Raw genomic sequence first — 22,022 nt, 5'->3', positions numbered from 1 at the left:
GAACCATTCTTGGTCGGATGCTTTCTGTTTTGGAAGGCTATTATTGAATAAATTTCTTTAATAGATATAGGCCTATTCAGATGATCTATTTCTTGTTGTATGAGTTTTTGCAGATATGGGTTTTGTAGATTGTGCCTTTCATGCAATTGGTTCATTCCATCTAGTTCACATTTGTGAGCATAAAGTTGTTCATAATATTCCTGTATTATCCTTTTATATCCATGGGATCTATAGTGATGTACCCTCTTTCATTTATAATATTAATAATTGCATCTTTTCTCTTATTTTCTTAGCCTGCCTAGAGACACATTGTTCTTATGTGATGTACACACACACACACACACACACACACACACTGCTATTTTCCTTTTTACTGAATTCTGCTCTAATTTTATTATTTCTTTTCTTCTGCCTACTTTGGATATAATTTGCTCTTCTTTTTCTAGTGTCCTAAGGTGGAAGTTTAGATGATTGTTTTTAGATTTTTCTTTTATTTTACTATATGTATTCAATGTTATAAATTTCTCTGAGAACTGCTTTCACTGCATCCCACACACTTTGATAAGTTGTGCTTTTATTTTCATTTAGTTCAAAGATATTTTTAAATTTCCTTTGAGATAATCAGCTTTGACTCTCATGTTATTGAGAAATATGTTGCTTATTCTTCCAGACTTTTGGAACTTTCCAGATAACTTTCTGTTATTGATTTCTTAGTTTAATTTCATTGTGTTCCAAGAACAGATACTGTATGATTCTTTGTTTTAAATTTGTTATTGTTTTGTGATTCAAAATATAGCCTACATTGATGAATGTTCCATGTGAGCTTAAGCAGAATGTGTAATCTATTGTTTTTGGATGAAGTAGTGTATAGATGTCAATTACAGTTGATCCTCGAACAACATAGGTTTGAACTACATGGGTCCAATTATATGCAGATTTTTTTAAATATATAAAGTATAGTACTGTAAATGGATTTTCTCTTATGATCTTCATGCCATTTTTTCTTTAGCTTACTTTTTGTTAAGAATACAGTACATAATGCATGTAACTTACAAAATATGTGTTAATTGACTTTTCATGTTATCATTAAGGCTTCTGGCAACAGTGAGCTATTAATAGCCATGTTTTGGGGGTGTCAAGGGTTATACATGGAGTTTTGACTGTGTGTGGGGTCAACATCTCTCACCCCCATGTTGTTCAAAGGTCAACTGTGTATCCAGTTGATTGATAGTGCTGTTCAGTTCAGCTATGTCTTTGCTAATTTTCTGTAGCTGGATATGTCCATTTATGGTAGAAGTGTGTTAAAATTTCTAACTATAATATTGGATTAACCTATTTCTTGCAATTGTGTCAGGTATTGCCTCACATATTTTGATGTTCTGTTATTAAGTACATACACATTGAGGATTCTCATTTCTTTTTGCCAGTTGACTCCTTTTTCATTCTGTAATGTCTCCTTTTATCCCTGATAACTTTCTTTACTCTGAAGTCTACTGTCTGAAATTAATAGACATATTCTTGTTTCCTTTTGACTAGTGATGGCATGGTATTATCTTTATCCATCCCTTTACTTTTGATCTATATGTGTCTTTATATTTATTTATTTTTTTTTTCAACGTTTATTTATTTTTGGGATAGAGAGAGACAGAGCATGAACAGGGGAGGGGCAGAGAGAGAGGGAGACACAGAATCGGAAACAGGCTCCAGGCTCTGAGCCATCAGCCCAGAGCCCGACGCGGGGCTCGAACTCACGGACCGCGAGATCGTGACCTGGCTGAAGTCGGACGCTTAACCGACTGCGCCACCCAGGCGCCCCTGTGTCTTTATATTTAAAGTAGGTTTCTTGTAGACAACATATAGTTGGGCCTTGTTTTTGATCCCCTCTGACAATCTCTGTTTTTTAATAGGTATATTTGGACTTTTGATATTTAAAATGATTATTGATATACTTGAATTTATATCCACCATATTTGTTACTGTTTTCTGTTTGTTGACCTTATTTTTTGTTTAGCTTTTGTCTTCTACAATTTGTCTGCCTTTTTTTTTTTGTTTGAATTGGATATTTTATATGATTACATTTCACTCCTTTGCATATTAACTATACTTCTTTTTAAACTTATTTTAACTGTTGTCCTTATATTTGCAATATACATATTCGGTTAATCCAAGTCCACTTTTAAATAAAACTATACTATTTCACAAGTAGTGCAAATAACTTATAATAACAGAATAGTCCTAATTCTTTTCTCCTATACCTTGTATCATTGTTTTCACTTGTTGCATTTTTTCAGAATCGTGTATAATTATACATATATATTTGAATACATTTTTGTTGTTGTTATTTTAAACTAACTGTTATCAGATAAATTAAGAATAAGAAAAATAAAACTTATTATTTAACTTTTACTTATGTATTCTTCAGTACTCTTCTTTCCATTATCTACATTCAAAACTCTGACCTATATATTTTTTCTTCTCTCAAAAGAACTTACTTTTAAATTTGCTTGAAATTTTTTAAATTTTAAATTTAAAAAGAACTATTTATTTATTTATTTATTTATTATTTTTTTAATGTTTATTTTTGAGACAGCGAGAGACAGAGCGCAAGTCGGGGAGGGGCAGAGAGACAGGGAGACACAGAATCTGAAACAGGTTCCAGGCTCTGAGCTGTCAGCACAGAACCTGATGCAGGGCTCAAACCCACGAATCGTGAGATCATGACCTGAGTCAAAGTCGGATGCTCAACCCACTGAGCCACCCAGGCGCCCCCCAAAAAGAACTAATTTTTAAAATTGCCAACAGATTCCCTCAGTGTTTGCTTGTCTGAGAAAGTCTTTATTTCTCTTTCACTTTGAAGAATAATTTTGTAGGATATAGATTTCTAGGTTGATGGGTTTTTTATTAACACCAGAAATATTTTATTCCATTCTCTTCTTGCTCTGTGGTTTCTGAAGAGAAGTCAGATGTAATTGTGATCTTTGCTCCTTTATAGTTCAGGTGTCTTCGTCTGCTTCTTTCAAGATTTTTCCTTATCACCGATTTTCTGAAGTTGAATATGATATACTTAGGTGTAGTTTTTCTTTGGCATTTATGCTGCTTTAGGTTCTCTGAGCTCCCTGGATCTTTGGTTTGGTGTCTGACATTAATTTGAGCAAACTCTCAGTCATTACTACTTTTAATTCTTCTCTCTTACTCTCTCTCTAATTTATTCTGGTATTCTCATTACATGTATGTTATATCTTTTGTAGTGGTCCCACAATTCTTGGATATCATGCTCTTTTCCCCCTCAATTTCTTTTCTCTTTGCTTTTCATTTTTGGAAGTTTTCATTTTTGTGTCCTCAAGCTCAGAGATTCTTTCCTCAGCCATGTGCAGTGTACTAATAAGCCCATCAAAGAATCTTCTTTATTTTCAATCTCTAGCATTTCTTTGTAATCCATACTTATAAATTCCATTTTTCTACATATGTTATCCATCTGTTCTTGCATATCATCTGTTTTTTTTTCATTAACATCTTTAAAATATTAGTAGTAGTTTTTTTAAAAATTGCTAGTTGGATAATTCCAAAATCTTGCCATATTTGATCGTGTGTGGTTCTGATGTTTGTTCTATTTCTTCAACTTGCCATTTTAACCTTTTAGCATGATTTTTAACTTTAATGTCAAAAAAATGGACATTATGTGCTGGGTAAAAGAAATTTGGTAAAGAAGACTTCGGTGATGCATTGGCAAGGTGTAGAGAGAGGGTAAACGTTCTGTAGTCCTGTGATTAGGTCTCAGTCTTCTAGTGAATCTGTATCCCAGATTGTGAAGTTTACCACTGCATTTCAGTTCTTTCCCCCCACACTAGGTGGGACAGGATGGCAACATGTAGCTGGAGATGTGTATTTCTCTTCTGCCACATGGAAGGGGGCTGGAGTTGGGTACATTCCTTTCTCCAATTTGGTTTGGCTCTAATAAAACACCAGCAGGTTAGAATCTGGGAAAATAGCTTCTCCTGAAGGTAGTCCTTGTTAAGAAGAACAGAATGCCATGGTGTATTTAAAACCGGTTCATTTTTCCCTTATGAAAGCATTTTTTCTTCTGGAAGGAGGGAATTTTTCTCCAATATTCACTATGAGGACCTGGTAGAGCTCCTGGTGGTAAAACTCAAGAGAGGAGGCCTCCTTATGACTGAGTGTTAAAAGTGTTTGAAAGATAAACTTTCTTCTCTTGATTATTTATGAAATTAGGTGAAAATAGCAGATTGTGCTAACATTGCAGCTGCATTGGCTTTGTAAAGGACTTCAGTGTATAGTGTACTATTTTAAAGACTTCCATAACTGAAAGAAAAAATGAAATGTATTCTGGAATGGCATTGTATTACTTACTCTGTCAAAATAGCATGGTGTTAGCAAAACAGAAAAACAACCAAGCTTTGACTTTACCACAGTTGTTTAGTTCTTGTTCTGTGAATCTTTAGTTAACATGTACATTTGGGAATGTGACTGTGGCTCTTTTTTTTTTTTTTAATTTTGGAAAACATCGTCTGGAATCAGTTTTGTGATTAATGTTTTGTGTAATGTAGTAAGACATCAAAATTATTTTCTAAATTTCATGAAATATGTACAATATTAAGAGAAGTAACAAATGTGGATACCAAAGACGAGGTACAAATTTGATAGGGTGGTATTCAAGCACAATCCAAGTAAAACTTGATTGTAACAAACACAGGTTCAATACAGATTAGAGCAAAAAATCCCAAGGCATACTAAACACCCATGTAAAATTAGGATTCAGCAATAACACTGCTTTAAAGACTCACTCATTCATGGGCATGTTGAATGTCTCTAATATATAGAAAAGCTAAATAGATTTTTCTATATGTTTTTTAATATATAGAAAAAATAAGTATGTTTTATTTCTAAAAGGGGATCTTATGGCTCTCATGAAGAAATAGTCTAAAATATATGCACAACAGTATCTTATACTAGCACATTTTCATTACTTTAATGAATTTAGAAGTCAGATTTTGTTAATTTTTGTTAATAATTTTTGTTAATAATTAATAATTATTTACAAAGTTGTGATGAAAAATAAGATATTCACCTTTTGATTTTTCTGTTTTGGGGAGCTATTTAAGTCTGACTACCGACCACATATACCAGTAGACCAAAGTATAACATTGGGTTCTTTTTTTGAGGGCAATCCTTAAGCCAAGTCTGAAAGGAACATCTGTTTTTGGCTGTTTGACATGTAATTACATTCTTCATTGCTGCACTTTGAGTTGGTATGACAAGTGTGGTGGGGGCCAACACACAAAAATGTGCCACATTATTTATGAGCGAGCTTCAGTGATGCTGGTAGGACATTTCTGAAGTTCTCTCCAGACATCACTGTACTTCATTATATAACAGCCATGTGGTATACTGTTGCCATTCAAACTGTGGTCAGATCTGCACCATTGTAGTGTGGTATGCAGAAAACAGGCTACATTTGGGGACTTTATTGATAGTTTGGTATAATTTTATAGTTAACAAGATTCATGGTTGAAACTGTTTTAAGAAACTCAATGGAGCATTCATTTGAGTTGGATTGAGATTTCAGAGCTCTATAGAAGATCCGTAGCACCAGTCACACAGGATATTGCCTGTCCTCTCAAAGGAACTTTGCCATTGTGGTTTGGTTCTTTATGTTTAGTGCATCACTGGATTATCCACCGCCACAAGGGCACAATAAAATGTCACATTGTATTTTGTCCCTTTTATAAATTTTGTCTGTGATTACCCTGGTGAAAGGTGATACTCGTCTTCTTTGTAATTTTTTTCCTTTTAAGATTTATTGTTCATCTGCCGCATTTTGTTAACTTCTCAAAGAATAAGCCATTTTGAATTGCATTCTTGTTGCCGTATCTCTGCTACATTGTTTTATAATTACCTACTAATGGTTAGCTTTCTCATTAGACTATAAATTCCTTGAAAGCAGGATTTATAGTCTATTAATTTAGATATTCCAGCAGCAGCACCAAACACAAAGCTTGACACAGAGTTTATAACCCCTGAAGATTAGTAGATACATGAATGAGTGCTGTGCCTGGTAGTGGTTAAGACTTTATTAGAAGTGTCTGGGAGGAAAAAGGGCAGGGATAGCTATCAGATAGCGTGACTTGGCAGGTGTTTATTAAGTAGTTGACTATCCTGTTGAAGCAGAATAAACATCATATGCCAAATATTGTGCTTAAATAATTGATAGACGTAAATAAATAGTTGTAACAAGATATGATTGTGTCCATAATAAAGAGAATGTTCAAGTGAGGGAATCACAACTATATCCAAACTGATGAAAAATAAAAAGATATTTAAAGATGAGGGCACAGGTACAAAAGATGAAAGGTCGGAATGAGCACAACAGATATAAGAAATGTCATTAGGTTTGGGGGCATTTGATATATGACCTGGTTGAATATGTTAGTGCCTGTTTGTGAACTGCCTTTTATACCATGCTGAGGGGGTTGGGCTATAAACCATAAGTCATGAGATGTCTCTTTACATTGTGGGGTGCAGTTGACAGGACTTGGGGATTTATTGGTTATGTGGAGTAAAGGGACAGAGGAACTCATTACTATAAGATTTCCATAGCAAATAGTTGATGTTTCCTTCTTGCAAACATGAGCTGTTTGGAATTTTAGCTAAGTTTAAAAATCTTTAACTTTATTTTTTATGGTTTATGAATTATGTGCTTTAAACAAAGCTTTATATTGGCTAAAAAGGCCATAGGATTATCCTGGACAAAATAATCTTATCTCACCAACTTCCTATATCTTTGGAACTTTAGAGTAAACACACAGTTAATGTGAAATTATTATTCGCTCAAAGGAATATAAGAATGTGATAGATTATTAAAATATGTTTTAAGTAAGTTCTTTTTAGAAATGAGATTTTTTTTTTCAACGTTTAATTATTTTTGGGACAGAGAGAGACAGAGCATGAACGGGGGAGGGGCAGAGAGAGAGGGAGACACAGAATCGGAAACAGGCTCCAGGCTCTGAGCCATCAGCCCAGAGCCCGACGCGGGGCTCGAACTCACGGACCGCGAGATCGTGACCTGGCTGAAGTCGGACGCTTAACCGACTGCGCCACCCAGGCGCCCCGAAATGAGATTTTTTTAAGGCATGACCTAGTTAATTTCTATTTACAGTATGACTTAGTCCTTAGAGGAGTGGCAAGTATACAGAAGTACCAACAAAGTATTATCTATTATTCTAACTATTAGTGTTATCTGTTCCTTGGATATTTGCAAGAGCCTTTAATTGATCTCCCTGCTTCTGTCCTGCCCATCCATTAGTCTGTTCTCTAAACCTCAAACAAAGAAGAGCAAACCTATTCCTGTCACATAGCACCTGGTTGAAATAAGGAATAAGTGAATGAGGAATGCACCTTTTAAAAAGTAACCATCCAGTAGCTTCTCATATCATTTATAGGGCAAGTTAAAGTTCTTTCAGTATTTTTTAGGCTCATATGTGAACCAACCCCACCCCCTGCCCCTTTTCTCTGACCTTATCAAAGGCTCCTCTCCTCTTGCTTTCTGTGCTTGACAAGGCATCCTTTCCTTGAACACACCAAGTCTTCTGCAGCCTTGAGGCCTGGGCATCCATTAATCTATTCTCCAGATATCTGCATTATATCTTCAGTTCATCAGGTGTCTCTGTCTCAGTGTCTCTTTATCAGTGAAACCTTTTATTATTACACATCTCCCTTATCCTGCTTTATATTCTTTATGGCACTTATCACTTTCTGATGTACTATATATTGTTTATTTTCTATTTTTCTCCTCTGGAATGTAAGCTCCAAAGGGTGTAGAGGCTCTGTGCTATATCCACAGGACCTAGAATGGTGCTTGAAACTTAATACATATATATATATATATATATATATATATATATATATATATATATATTTAATTTTAATGATTATTTATTTTAGAGAGAGAGACAGAGCATGAGCAGGGGAGGGGCAGAGAGAGATAGGGAGACACGGAATCTGAAGCAGGCTCCAGGCTCTGAGCTGTGAGCACGACCCAAATGTGGGGCTCGAACATATGAACTGTGAGATCATGACCTGAGCCGAAGTCGGATGCTTAACTGACTAAACCACCCAGGCTCTCCAAAACTTACTATTTTTTAATGAATGAAATAAATCTACTTTCTAGCATGCATTAACTCAAGAGCTATAGATCATCTACAGCAAACAAAAAAAATAGGATGCAAGGTCTGTTACCATATTTGTAACCATTTTATAATTTTATTTTGAACTGAATAGAGCCACATTGGTAGTTATCTTTCAGTAAGAAACCTTGTTAGAAAGTATAAGATAAATATGCACCTTGTATGTTAATGTTTTCTACAATTTTAGTCATTTTCTGTGTTACTAGGTGAATAGCTAGTACATCAAAAAGTAGTACATTCGAGTAACATAAGAATACTACCCATTTTGGGGGCGCCTGGGTGGCGCAGTCGGTTAAGCGTCCGACTTCAGCCAGGTCACGATCTCGCAGTCCGTGAGTTCGAGCCCGCATCGGGCTCTGTGCTGACAGCTCAGAGCCTGGAGCCTGTTTCCGATTCTGTGTCTCCCTCTCTCTCTGCCCCTCCCCCGTTCATGCTCTGTCTCTCTCTGTCCCAAAAATAAATAAACGTTGAAAAAAAAAATTAAAAAAAAAGAATACTACCCATTTTCTTAAAACTGATTTCTGAAGCTGATTTTGGGATACCAAGAAATGTAAAGTCTCGTGCGAGTAGCAGTTCTGTCTGTGATTATGTGGTTTCCCTCATTCTTTCCTTTGAATTATAGCTAAGATGCAATCTCTGATGCATTTTTCAAGTACACTAAAATTCTAAACATTTTGGCAGCTTTCCTTTTCCGCACAAAATAGTTTGGAAAGAATCGTTAACCGTATGGAATGTTCAAAAAAAAACTACGATGGAGTTAATGTTTTGGCAGATTCAGAAGTCTGAGTAGACAAGAAGCATAGGTTTCAATTAAACTTCTGATAATGAATGTCAGTTCTTGAGAATTTTATGTTATGTTTAAGATTTAATGTCAGTTTTGTTCCTGGATATACAATCAAAAGCCTCTACAAAGAAGGATCATACTTTACAATAAAGCTCTAATATCAAACGTGAACAGAAGTTTTAGTGTCCAGGGTGTATCTTATGAAAACGTTGTATAATTTTGTTAAGCTATTGCTTTTACAGTGACATATGCTGGAAACATGCTATTGTAAAAGCTATTGCTTTTACAGTGACACATGCTGCTTAGCTAAATGCATTCTTTTTCTTCTATATGTTTTTTTTTTTTTTCCTGATGGGCTTTACTTACAGAATAATGACTTTAAGGCTCCTGAAATTCAACTTCTTTGGAATTTATTATTGGAACAATTACAAATGGATTCTCCAGCAACATTTCTTAGATTTTATAGTGTCTATAAAGTTGTCTAGAAGTTTGCCATTCAAAGCTGTGTTCTCCTTTAATTGTCCTCAAATAGTATAATAATTAGACCTTGTTTGTGAAGATGTTACATTTTAAAAACTAAGTACATATTAATTTTTAAAGAATCTCTAGGGGATAGAGGAAAGATAATAGTATTCTCGACTTACAGGTATTGAAATCAAGTCTTGTAATGATGAATAAATTAATATCCCAGAGATCCACTTATTGAACAAACATTTAATGTGTACCCACTATGTGCAGACCTATTCCAACCAAGCATGGTAGAAGCCTTAGAGAACAAAATGGACAGGTTCTTGCTTTCATGAAGTTTATATTCCAGTGACTTTATTTAAACAGTATAGATTGGCTGATTAAGTGGAGGAGCCTAGACTATAAACTGTGCTTTTCGTCTAGATTGTTTGAATCCTTTAACTGAGTACATACATAAAAGGAAGATGCCAGCTACCATTTTAAGGCGTTTCTTTGGTCTTAAAGACCTTAAGGTCTTTATTTGACTTCTCACACTCCTTGTGAGCCCACCCCATGTTCCAGAAGAAAACAGAATTTCTATTCAGGTGATTACAGAGGTGTGAACAAGGAGTCCAGGGAACCTGGGGATGAGCATTACTTCCTTAGGGCTAAAGAGGCAAGGAGCAGAAATAGTGGCCCAGAGCTCACTGAAAGCTGGAGCCATGCAGAAGTGCTTTCTGGCAATGGCGGTAGTGGTTAGGGGGCCAGACCACTGTGATAAACCCAGAGAGTGAGAGGAAAATGACTCCAACTCCTTCTCTTCTCACCTTGCAAATTCTTGATAGTAACTTTCATTGTCTGAACTGGATCCAGCGTGAGAGTCTAATGGTGTCGGCTACAAGGGTCAGGTTTTTTGGACACAGAGTAGGAGAGAGAAGTGTGATTGGGGGGTGCCAACAAAGAATACCAAGCATTTCTGTATTTAAAAGAGACACTGGATACTTTATCATTAATTGTGTCATTTATGCCAAGCCTTTCTGGATCATTGCTCTAATTTTCCCAGATGGAAGTTGTTCCCACTCTCCCTACCCGCTAGCTGCCATTTTCTTTCTTCCTCATAATTGGAGTATAGTAGGTACTCAAGAAATAAGTTTCTTATATATTACGTTTTGTTCGTTATTAATCTCCTTTACCAGGCTATAAGCTATCCGAGAATGGGATCCGACTCTGATTTCCCACTTTATTCCTCTTCCTTCTACCAGAGAGTCAGCATGTTACTTTGCCTTAGTAAATATTTATTGACTGAACACATAGATGGATGATTGGTAAACCATCAAGGAGAAAAGTTCTGAAAGTTATCTGGCTGTTAAATTCCCCTGTCAGTTACGATTAAGAGTTGTAGAAGAAAAGCGATTATTATCTGGCTGATAATGTATCTGTGCCTATTAACACAAATTATCATATATGCTAATATATAAAAAAGAAAAATAATTTGTCTTGGGAAAATATGTAGCTTGTCCTAAAATTGTAAGGCATACAGTACCTCCTGAAATTAAGAATGTTGTATAGCAGGTTTGCTTTTGCATTCAAGAAAAATACAGTTCTTTCCAAATACTCCCATTTCAATAGGGAATTCTGTCTTTCAACTTTGAAAGCAGACCCCCTATTTTTCACTGTTCAATAGACATGTGTACAGATTGGCTATATTCTGTCATAAGCTAAGAGGTTTTCACATTGACATCGAAAAAATCTTTTTTTTTTTCAAAACTAAAAAAAGAGTAAAGGGTGTATTTATTGTTTTATATACTTAAATGCATAATTTTAAAGTGCTCTTAGGCTTATATGTCTTATAAAATGGCCAATTTTGCTTTAGTAAAACTTGAGTTCATGCAAGGAAATGTATCATTCATTGTTACACAGCAGAGGAGTGAACCAGTGTAAACATAAGGAAGTATTTTTAAAGCTCTGTTATTTCTGGCACAGTGTCACTGTATATAGAACTAGAATAATGAATGTATAGAGATGCTACAACCAATGATTTCTTTTCATCTAGTGAGAGATATTTTCTTTAGTCTTAAAAATAGGCAATAAAAAAGGTGATGTCGAATTGATATGTAAAAAAATGATTTCCAAATAACTGGCATATTTGCTTAGAGGAGTAGACGAGTATGTTTAACTGTTAAACTCTTTGTGGAATGATGAAGATGATCTTTTTTTTCATATTCAAAAGGTGATAATTACTTTAAAAATAAGCCCAAAATTTACTGTCGAGTCAAAGGCTATGAAAGTAAATGTCAAATTCTGCTGTTAACTTTGTGAGACAGTCAGTGAAAAATCATACCTACAGACAAAGGCCATATTTGACCTATGATTTTTTTCTTAAAATTACTTTTTAAATAAGTCTCAGTATGACTTCCATTTTGTTTTAAAATCCTTTTTAGACTTTTGAATATTATTTTCAATATTCTTTAAGAAAACAGATCTTTGTAAAAAGTATGAGATAAATTTGTTTTGGGAAAGTAATTAAATTGTGACATACATTTTAAATGTTCATTATTTAATGAAATTTGAAATGAAGAATCCTTTTGTGATTTAAGAATCATCTCAGTATTTTGAGACTTGTTATTTAAAATCTTTATATGTGTTTCCTAAAATCAAGAAAGCACTAATTGTGTTATTTTACTTCTGATTGCATTAGTTTAGACAGATAAAAAAAAATGCAAAAATGCAAAAGATATGTAATTCTGAGGTAAATATTAGTGTATATATATATAATTCTGATGAGAATACATTTTTCTGTTCTTTTTTCCCATTGCTGACATGAAGTTGAACTCAAATATAATTTCATTAATATGGAGTTAATGATACAACCAGGAATTGTTTTTTTTATATACATTTATTTATTTATTTATTTATTTATTTATTTATTTATTTAATTTTATTTTTTTTTAAAGTTTATTTATTTTTGAGACACAGAGAGACAGAGCATGAACGGGGGAGGGGCAGAGAGAGAGAGGGAGACACAGAATCAGAAACTGGCTCCAGGCTCTGAGCCATCCGCCCAGAGCCCGACGCGGGGCTCGAACTCACGGACCGTGAGATCGTGACCTGGCTGAAGTCGGACGCTTAACCGACTGAGCCACCCAGGCGCCCCACATTTATTTATTTTTAAATTTACATCCAAGTTAGTATAGTGCAATAATGATTTCAGGAGTAGAATCCAGTGATTTATCCCAAGTGTCTTCCTTAATGCCCCTCGCCCATTTAGCCCATTCCCCGCCCACAAACTCTCCAGCAACCCTCAGTTTGTTCTCTATATTTAAATCACTCATATGTGGAATTTAAGATACAAAACAGATGAACATAAGGGAAGGGAAGCAAAAATAATATAAAAACAGGGAGGGAAACAAAATGTGAGACTCTTAAATATAGAGAACAAACTGAAGAATTGTTTTTTTATTAAAACATAATTGACATTTAATATTATACTAGTTTCAGGTATATAACATATTGATTCCATATTTATATACATTGTGAAATGATTGCTACAATAAACCTAGTTACCATCTGCCACCATACATAGTCTTTTGCAATATTATTTACTATATTCTCTGTGCTGTACATTACATCTCCATGTCTAATTTATTTTATAACTGGAAGATTATGCCTCTTAATCCCCTTCTCCTATATTGTCAATCACCTTTCACCCTCCACCCCTGGGCAACCATCAATTTGTTCTATCTGTGAATCTGCTTTTGTATTGTGTTCATTTGTTTTGCTTTTTGTATTCCACATGTAAGTAAATCATATGGTATTGTGTTTCTCTGCGTGACTTGTTTCACATAGTCCATTATCCTGTAGGTCTATCTATGTTGTTGCAAATGGCAAGATTTCATTCTTTTTTGTTGTGGCTCAGTAATATTCCATTACATGCACACACACACACACACACACACACACACACACACTCACACTCACACCATTATCTTCTTTATATGTATTAGTGTTTCTGTTTTCATTGTATGAATACTCAAAAATTATATTACAAGATCGTATGATAGTTCTAGTTTTAATGTTTTAAGGAAACTCGTAGTGTTTTCCATGGTTGCTACACCAGTTTTCATTCCCACCAATAGTGCGTGAGGGTTCTCTTTTCACCGTAGCTTCACTAATGTTTGTTATTTCTTACTTGGTTTTCTTTTTGGTGTGTGTGTGTGTGTGTGTGTGTGTGTGTTTAATGCCTTTTTAGCCATTCTGACTGTTAAGAGGTAATATCTCACTGTGGTTTTGATTTGCAGGTCCTTGATGATTAGTGATGATGAACATCTTTTCATGTATCTGTTGGCCATATGTATTTTTTTTTTTTTTTTGGAAAAATGTCAGTACAGGTGCTCTGCCCATTTTTAATCATATAGTGTGTTTTTTTGATATTGAATTGTAGGAGTTCTTTATATATTTTGGATGTTAATCCCTATCAGCTACATCATTTTCAACTATTCAGTAGGTTGCATTTTTATTTTGTTGATGTTTTCCTTCACTGTGGAAAAGATTTTTAGTTTGATGTTGTACCATTTGTTTGTTTTTTCCTTTTGTTCTCCTTGCCTGATGATACAGACCTCCCAAAATATCGCTAAGACCAGTGTCAGAGAGTTTACTGCTTATGTTTTCTTCCAGTTATTTGGTTCTAGATCTTACATTGAAGTCTTCAATCCATTTTGAGTTCATCTTAGTTATTATGTAAGTAGATAGTCCAGTTTCAATCTTTTGTATGTAGCTGTTGAGTTTTCCCAGCACCATTTATGGAAGAGACTGATTTTTTTCCCCATTGTATAATCTTGCCTTCTCCGTGGTAGATTAATTAACCATATAAGCGTGGATTTATTTTGGGGCTCTCTCTTCCATTGATCTGTTCCATTTGGGCTCCTTTGTGGTTTCATATAAATTTTAAATTTATTTGTTGTAGTCCTTTAAAAAATGCCATTGGTATTCTGATAGGAATTGCATTAAATTTGTGGATTGATTTTTAAGTTTTTTACTTGTATAATTAAAATGAATTTTGAAATAGTCTTATAAATGGCTATTTAAACTCCGTATGAACTCTAACATAATTTAGTTTGATGATTTTTTTTAAACCTCTGGTAAGTTTATGTAAAAACTTGTTCCCTTCAAATTCTTTATTTATGCTTAGGAGTATACTTTTTTTTTTTTAATCATTTCTCACTTTATATTATCTCCAGTAGACTGAGGGATATTTACGTGTGGTGATACTATTAAGTTTGTGATAATCTATGAGTACACTGAGTTCTAGCTGTCTGCCAAATTAAATCAGCCAATATTACTGTAGCATCTACTTAATACCAGTTCCTGGATATAGCCAGATATTACCCTAGTTATAAATAAACAAAACTACTCTGCCAAAAGCATTCTTTATTCTATTATAAAGACAACACTTACAAGGTATACATTTAAAAAACAAACTAATATTAACTCAGTCTGTATTAGTTTTCTAGGGCTGCCATAACAAAATACCAGAGACTGTCTGAAACAGCAGAAATTTATTGTTTTCATGGTTCTGGATGCTACAAGTCTGAAATCAAAATGTCAGTAGGGTTGATTTCTTCTGGGGCCTCTCTCCCTTGGCTTCTAGGTGGCCTTCTTCTCCCTGTGTCTTCATGTAGTCTGTTTTGATTGTGTCTGTGTCCTAAATCCCCTTATAAAGAGACCAGTCACATTACATTAGGAACCACCATAATGACTTCATTTTACCTTAATGATCTCTTTATAGGTTCTGTCTCCAAATATGGTCACATTGTGAAGTTATTTAAGACTTAAAAAAATATATAAAAATCTGGGTTGGTTGGGGGTGGGGGGGACACAAATGAGCCCATATCATTAAGTCTAGGCAAGTTCATTTTATCCTTCATTAGCAATGAAAAAATGGATATCAATTGCTACAGAAAATCTCCCTGATTCTTATTGATTCCTATAGCTTAGTTTGGCTTCAGTGATATGACCATACAATCTGTAGGTAGAAGGACACAATTCAGAAGTAAATGAAGGCCATTTTCTTAGACGAAAAATTGAACTTATTCCAGAAACAATGATTATCATTCAATTTTGTAGACATAAGAGTTTCATCCAAAAATAGTTCCTTTTGTTATTTTTTTTTAACTGAGTAAATGCTTTTGCCATCCTGCTGTTGCTTCCTCCAGAAATTAAAGAATTGCCTTCCAGTCCTCTTTAATGCACCTTTCTCCATCTTTCCTGCCATTCTCAACCCACCCCATCATCAGCACCCAGTCTCCTAATCTTTTTTTCTAATATGTCAACTCTGTCTCCTTTGTCTGCTCCTGCTTCTGCTTAGTTTAGTTTCTCAAAACTTAACCACGTGGACTCCTAACAGATTACCATGCTTCCAAAATGGCTGCTTCCAATTCATCCTTTCCTATGTTGTCAACAATTTTATTAAAATGCAGCATTGATCAATGTCCTCCATTGTTCAAAACAATGATACTCCATAACTTCCAGAATTCAGTTCACACATAAGGCTCCCCCTCTTTATCTCTTTCCACTCTCAATGCTCACTACTCATTATCATCAGCTAGGGCTATCCTTCCAACTGTGTGGCACTGAGGGTACTTCTCAGACTTCATCATGCAGTTTTATACCTTCAAAGTTTTGGTTAAGATGCTTTTTCTCTTTAGTGCTATTTCCCTCTGCATATTTTTTATCAAAGTAACTCCTATTTTCTTATAACTTATCGTCAAGATTTTTCCAAGAAGCATTCATAAAACATTCATTCCCATTGAAATACCTGCAGGTTTTATCCTTGTGAGGATAAAAGAGACAGGAATGTGCTATGGGAAATTTGGAGGCTAGAGGATTTTATAGAACACAATTGCAGCTGTGTGATTTATTTCAGCATTAGGGGAGATGAAAACTTTAATTCTAGAAACCTATGAAATTCAGTGACATACATCATCAATAGATAATTTGGAGTCTATTTTTTATGGTATTACAAAAGTAAATTATTCTCTTAGAATGCAAGTAATATCCAAGTTTTAATATTAGAAGTCTGAGTCTTCCAAGATTACGAGTGGAATTAAAAGCTTCATGCCTTTGTATACATACTAGTTTCTAGACTGACATTCAAGAGACTATTTATATATAAACTGTATAAAAATGAACTCTTGGAACACCTGGGTGGCTCAGTGGGTTGAGCGTCCAATTTCGGCTCAGGTCAGATCTTGCAGTTCGTGAATTCTGGCCCCGCGTCCAGGTCACTACTGTGTGCCTGTCAGCGCAGAGCCTGCTTCAGATCCTCTGTCCCCCTCTCTCTGCTCTTCCCCTGCTTGCACTCTCCGCCGAATAATTTTTTTAAGTGAACTCTATTTGAGCCATTATAGTTGAAGATTGATCCAGCCTATGCATTTGCTGTTTTGGTTATATCTGAATTTCCTCTGCCATTCTTGTTATTTTATTATGTCCCAGGCACATAATCCATTCACTGGTCACACTGAATTGAACATGACAGCTGATAAGAGCTGGTTTTCCATTGCTCACACTCAGGAATCAGCTTCTGTGCCGTACAATTCAGTGGATACTTACGCTGGGAACTGACTTCAACCAAGCACAGGTTGGTTTCACATAGGATGAAGAGCTGAATTTCAAAAATCAGACACTTAACATTGACACATTGACATTTGACCTTAAAAACATTAGACCAATTTCATATACCACATTTTTTTCAATAAATCTGATCTCTTGTAAATGGGAAAAAAAGCTAAATGTGTATTAACTTGTGTACTTCATAGACACAATGTAATTATATTCATTGCATAGAAAATAGAAATTGCTAGGCTTTATAGAGCTACACATACACACGCAATGCCCACACATACATCATAAACAAAATGAAAACAAACCAGATAGAAATTACTAGAATATGTGCATTATATTTTAGTTTTGAAAAGAAGATATGCTATTACTTATTCATTGGTTTTGATAAAAATGTGGCAGGATCCTTTTGCAAGGCATGTGACATTTAGAGGAACCTCATTTTTATAGATAGGTACCATTTGGTTTTCTTACATTTGCTTTGCTTTCTACCTTAGTCTCATCCTGTCTGTATGCAAATACTACTCTAGAGACTTACTTGACACAGCTGTAGATAGTAAGGTAATTGCATCAACTCTAATTTTGGCTTTGTACATCGTTAGAGGAGGAGGCTGTCTTTTTCATACTTTGTATGCTGCAGATGCCAATATTACTTGGTAACTTCACCTTTCCCAGCTGTGGAAATTTTTATGAGTATTGAATATAAATATTTACAGTTTATTCAACCTGTCAGGGTGCTTTTGTTTATCTACAGACTGTCTCACAACATGTCCTATGATTAACATAAAACACTGTAAAATGCCTTCTGGGGAAAATTATACTGTAGTTTTTAAGTGATTTTTTCAGTTTCTTTCCAGTACTATATTTTATGGCTAAATATTAAACACCTGAAATAAGAATTTATAGTGGAAATATTGGCAGGATTCCATTTAATGAAGTCAAGTAAGAACTTAGAAAACCAGTATTCTTCTCAAAAATTTACTATTTAAAAAATACCATATGCTTATAAGTTAGATAGGGAATTTTTTTTTTCTGTTTCAGCAACAGCTTCACTTAGTTCGTTATATTTCCTATAATTAAGTATGGAATTCTGGAGTTCTGGGAAGGACCTTAGATATGATCTCTACATGTATTCATTTTACAAATGATGAATGAGATTAAGTGACTTGCATAATTCCACATAGTTAATGGCAAAGTTTGGAGAAAATTCAAGAGTTAGGATTTCTAATTAGATGCCAATACTCACGATGTACTCAATGATGCCTCATTATTATTTTTTTTGACAGTGGAATGACAAATTGTGCATTCAGAATTCTGTTTGTTATTTATTATTATCCATTTATATAATTATAGAATTATTTGTATATAATTCAGTAGTGGCTACTCAGTAGTATATTGATCAGGTAATGTTTGAGAATGGCTATCAATAAATTTTAAGAACTTATATTAATTTGCTGTGAGCATGTTTAAAATCAGAAGACATTAAAGAAATATTAGAGCCTTTCTAATCTATTTACAAAAAAGAATCTTGAAAAAATCTCAGAAACAGTCTAATTTGATTAATTAATTATATTGCCTCATGACATATGGAAGTAAATAATTTTGAGGTTGGAAACACTAATAATAGTATGACTACTATAAACCGTATAATTTTCAGCTGGATATTTGCTGATTCTGCTTTGTTTTATGTTTTACTGGGAAATAAAGTAGATGTTTTCTTATTTGGGTATTACCTGACATATGAACATGCTATATGCACTTTTAAAACACTGTTTGAATGAATGATTTAATGAAAAAATTAAACAGCTGTTGTATAAAATTGCTATGAATTCTTTCTTAGTATTCATTGTTAGAGACTCTTTAAATGTAATGTTGGTATTTTCAGACAATAAATAGCTCTAAATAGCTCCTGTTAACAAAATGAAGAAAAGCTGGAATAATTTGAAATTATTCAAAATGGAATCAGGAGTTCTCCTGTGAATCATTCTCATGTACTCAAACTTACAAGGCCTTGAATCACCAAGTCAAATAGGTATTAACACAGACATTCTTCTGGGCCTGAGTATAGTTCTGAATTTATATGGCCATGACCCATAGGTTTATAGAAAACAGTTTCATGTTGAATTAGACCTTGTGGAAACATTCAGATTGTTTCAGGAGCAGGATGTTACAATTTTTCTCTTATTTACATAATTTCCAGAGCCAGTTTGGGGAACCTCCTGAAATTAAACTCTTTAGATAACCCTATTACTAATTACTCGTAATGTTTGTTATTAAAATTATACAGAATTCAAAGTAAGTGAATTTTAATGTGTGCTTGGATACTCCAATTTTTTCTTAATAAAAATATACCAAATTTATGCTTTTTTTTATTTATAATATGAATTTTTCTGGTTTCTGCATTTCTTATTCACCTTTGTAGGTAGAAGTTCCTTTTAATATGGACTCCTTTGCCAGAACACAATAGTAGGATCTATGTTTTCATTTAAAAATTTTCATATATCGGCCCCTTGGGTGGCTTAGTTGGTTAAGCATCCAATTCTTGATTTCAACTCAGGTCATGATCTCACAGTTTCATGGGTTTGAGTCCTACATTGGGCTCTGTGCTGACCACGAGGAGCCTATTTGGGATTCTCTCTCTTCCTCATTCTGCCCCTCCCTCTGCTCATTCTCTCTCTGTCTCTAAATAAATAAATAAATAAATAAATAAATAAATAAATAAAATTATCATATAAGTTTGCCTAACAATAATAATTCAGTTCACTTTTTTCATTTTTATTTTATTTATTTATTTTTTTAAAATATGAAATATATTGTCATATCGGTTTCCATACAACACCCAGTGCTCATCCCAACAGGTGCTCTCCTCAATGCCCATCACCCACCCTCCCCTCCCTCCCACCCCCCCCATCAACCCTCAGTTTATTCTGTTTTTAAGAGTCTCTTATGGTTTGGCTCTCTCCCTCTCTAACCTCTTTTTTTTTATTCCTTCCCCTCCCTCATGGTCTTCTGTTAAGTTTCTCAGGATCCACATAAGAGTGAAAACATATGGTTATCTGTCTTTCTCTGTATGACTTATTTCACTTAGCATAACACTCTCCAGTTCCATCCACATTGCTACAGAAGGCCATCCATATTTCATTCTTTCTCATTGCCACGTAGTATTCCATTGTGTATATAAACCACAATTTCTTTATCCATTCATCAGTTGATGGACATTTAGGCTCTTTCCATAATTTGGCTATTGTTGAAAGTGCTGCTGTAAACATCGGGGTACAAACGTCCCTATGCATCAGCACTCCTGTATCGCTTGGGTAAATTCCTAGCAGTGCTATTGCTGGGTCATAGGGTAGATCTATTTTTAATTTTTTGAGGAACCTCCACACTGTTTTCCAGAGCGGCTGCACCAATTTGCATTCCCACCAACAGTGCAAGAGGGTTCCTGTTTCTCCACATCCTCTCCAGCATCTATAGTCTCCTGATTTGTTCATTTTAGCTATTCTGACTGGCGTGAGGTGGTTTCTGAGTGTAGTTTTGATTTGTATTTCCCTGATAAGGAGTGACTTTGATCATCTTTTCATGTGCCTGTTGGCCATCTGTAATTCAGTTTACTTTGATTGAACTCTTTAGTTAATATTGAAAATATATTACCCTCAAGGCACTTGGGTGGCTCAGTTGGTTAAGCATCCAACTTCAGCTAAGGCATGATATCTTGGTCCGTGAGTTCGAGCCCAGCATCAGGCTCTGTGTTGTCATGACAGCTCAAGAGCCTGGAGCCTGTCTCAGATTTTGTGTCTCCCTCTCTCTTTGCCCCTCCCCTGATCACACTCTGTCTCTCTCAAAAATTAAATAAACATTGGGGCACCTGGGTGGCTCAGTCGGTTGAGCATCCGGCTTCAGCTCAGGTCATGATTTCACAGTCTGCGAGTTCGAGCCCCGCGTCGGGCTCTGTGCTGAGAGCTCCGAGCCTGGAGCCTGCCTCAGATTCTGTGTCCCCTTCTCTCTCTTCCCCCTCCTCCACTCATGCTCTGTCTCTCTCTGTCAGAAATAAATAAGCATTAAAAATTTTTTTAAATAAATAAACATTAAAAAGTTTTAAAAAAGAAAATATAATCATCCTCTTTATATATTTACAGTTGTTAAATTTTATTTACTTTTTTATCAGCTTAATATTTACATTTTATTTGTCTTATTTTATAAAGAATGTACTGTGAATGTAGTAAAATTGTTTTACCGAATGGATGCATATAGTATAGATTCTATGAACTACAAAATAATAGAATAAAACCTTAATATTAACAGCTAATTTGTAAAACAGGTGTGAATTTTTCTCTCAAATCTGTGAGACTAGTTTTTATTAAATTTTTAATTTTAATCCCAGTATAGTAAACATGCAGTGTAATATAAGTTCCAGGCATACAATATAGTGATTCAACATACATACAACACCTGGTGCTCATCACAAGTGTCCTTCTTTAATCCCCATCACTTATTTCACCCATGTCCCTACCCATCTCCCTTTTGGCAACCATCAGTTTGTTCTCTAGAGTTAAGAGTCTGTCTCTCTCTCTCTTGCTTGCTCTCTATTTTTCCTTTGTTCATTTGTTCTATAAGGCTATTTCTAACATTGAAATGTAAGTGTTAGTTCTTCAGGTAATTAAAAATAAACACACGGGGCGCCTGGGTGGCTCAGTCAGTTAAGCAGCCGACTTCAGCTCAGGTCATGATCTTGTGGTTCACGTGTCTGAGTCCTGGGTCGGACTCTGTGCTGACAGCTCAGGGCCTGGAGCCTGATTCAGATTCTGGGCCTCCCTCTCTCTCTGCCCCTCCCCTGCTCATGCTCTGTCTCTCTCTGTCTCAAAAATAAATAAACATTAAAAAATTAAAAAAATTAAAAAATAAATAAAAATAAACACACACAAAACAATAAAACAATAAAAATAAACTGCATGTTGTCTTGAATAAATCTTGCT

General features: G+C 34.8%; 1 protein-coding gene across 9 annotated transcripts in view; it reads left to right on the top strand.

Annotated features, from left to right (window-relative positions):
* Positions 1-22,022, top strand: part of COL11A1 (collagen type XI alpha 1 chain) — a 217,187-nt gene that overhangs the window by 57,157 nt on the left and 138,008 nt on the right. The window lies entirely within an intron of this gene.

The sequence above is a fragment of the Puma concolor genome, chromosome C1 (assembly GCF_028749965.1).
Source record: "Puma concolor isolate L17-30 chromosome C1, mPumCon1.1.hap2, whole genome shotgun sequence".
NCBI lineage: Eukaryota > Metazoa > Chordata > Mammalia > Carnivora > Felidae > Puma > Puma concolor.
Note: the sequence above shows the minus strand (reverse complement) of the source record. Positions and strands in the feature narration are given on the sequence as shown.